The following is a 2,053-nucleotide window of genomic DNA, read 5'->3' on the forward strand; positions in this document are numbered from 1 at the left end:
GGGAGTGATTTCTGGGTGTTAGTCTTCTTACACTCCACATACCATCAATACTACAATATTTGTATTTGCCCAAATATACAGGGTCTAAAGCCATCAAAGAGCAACAAAATGTCTTTCATCAGCGGACTGCTCACAGAGTCAAATGCAATGTTTGCAGCTTTCACAGAGACCCACACAAAGGGTCACTTTGACAGGGAAATGTGAATTCAAGGGTACAACTTATTCAGATGCGACAGAAAGAACAGGCAACAACGGGGGGGTTGGCCTGTATGTCAGTGAGTCGCTCATATGCTCAGAACTGCTAAACACCACAGATGGTGTAGTTGAAGTTTTGGCAGTAAAAATTGAAAACCAGACCTCGAGGAAATAAAAACTGTATTGGAGTATAAAACAAATTCAAATCACACAATAGAACGAAAAACTAATATGAGGGACCTGGGAGAGGTAATGTTAGAGAATCTCACTTTCAAAGATCACAACAATGTATCTATCACATCTGCTAGGAAAATGATAGGATGGATAATGAGAAGATTCAAAACTAAGGATACCAAGCCAATAATGATTATTTTCACATCGCTTGTTCTCTCTAGGCTGGAATATTACTGTACATTAACGGCAGCTTTCAATGCAGGCGAAATTACAGACCTGGAGAATATACAGAGAACCTTTACTGCACGTATAAGTATCAAAAAACGCCTAAATAACTGGGAACAGTTGAAGGCCCCCGACCTGTACTCCTTGGAATGCAGGCGAGAAAGATACATGATAATATACACTTGAAAAATCCTAGAGAAACTAGTCCCAAATCTACACACCGAAATCACTCCCTATGAAAGCAAAAGACTTGGAAGGCGGTACATCCTTCCAATGAAAAGCAGGGGAGCTGTGAGTACCCTAAGATACGATACAATAAGTGTCAGGGGCCGAAGACTGTTCAACTGTTTCCCAGCATACATAGGGGGGATTACCAATAGACCCCTGACTGTCTTCAAGAGGAAGCTAGACAGGCACCTAAAGTCAGTACCTGACTGGCCGGGCTGTAGTTCGTACGTAGGTTTACATGGGCCAGCAGTAACAGCCTGGTTGATCAGGCTGTGGTCCCCCATGAGGCCTGGTCATGGACCGGGCCGCGGGTCGTTGACCCTCGGAATGCCCCCTCCCCTCAGGTATGCTGTCTCTGGTCACCTAGCAATAAATCGTTACCCGGGTGTTAGGTGACTGGTGTGGGTGGCATCCTGGGGGACAAGATTGAAGGACTACAATGGAAATAAGACAGACAGTCCTCGATGACGCATTGACTTGGGTTATTATGGGTGGCTAACCTTCCCAAATTAAAAATCCCAATAAATCTTATAATTAAGTTTATTTAGGTACAGGTACACATAAGTACAATCATCATACATAGTATAAATTACCTAGGATAACCCAAATAAGAGTCAAAGTGACTTATTTTCATTGGGATCCATGTATTTTCATCTTATATTTAATATTTCTCAGAAATACTGGTTATTGGGTGGCCTCCTGCGACTCGTTCAGACACACAAATATACGATTTTTAACATTTTATGCCGATAAACAAATCTTACATGCAGACATTTAATTGGAATTAATGTACTGTAATTATCTTTTAAGTAAGTAAGTAAGTAAGTAAAGTAAGTAAGTAGTAAAGTAAGTAAGTAAGTAAGTAACATTTTCAGGGTTAGAATTAAGCTAGTTAGCGTTAGTATTATTTTCCAAAGTACTTAATTAAGTGAGTTTCTTTAGGTACAGTTATACATAAGTACAGTTACTTGTTTAGGTAATTATAATTATTATAGTAACGTGTATATTATCAAGGATAATCCCAATAAGCCATAAGGGGCTTTTATTAATTAAAAAAACAGTTGTATCAAATAAAATTCGTATTATTATTGTGTCAGAAATATAACCAAATGAGCTTAAAAAATGACTAATATATTTTCAATGTATATTAATAAGAAATAATAATTTTATTATCATTTTGATGTATTTATAAGTTAAGTATAAGTTAAGTTTTTATAAGTTGGCAGTTTTA

This window comes from Cherax quadricarinatus, chromosome 43 (assembly GCF_038502225.1).
Source record: "Cherax quadricarinatus isolate ZL_2023a chromosome 43, ASM3850222v1, whole genome shotgun sequence".
Taxonomy (NCBI): domain Eukaryota; kingdom Metazoa; phylum Arthropoda; class Malacostraca; order Decapoda; family Parastacidae; genus Cherax; species Cherax quadricarinatus.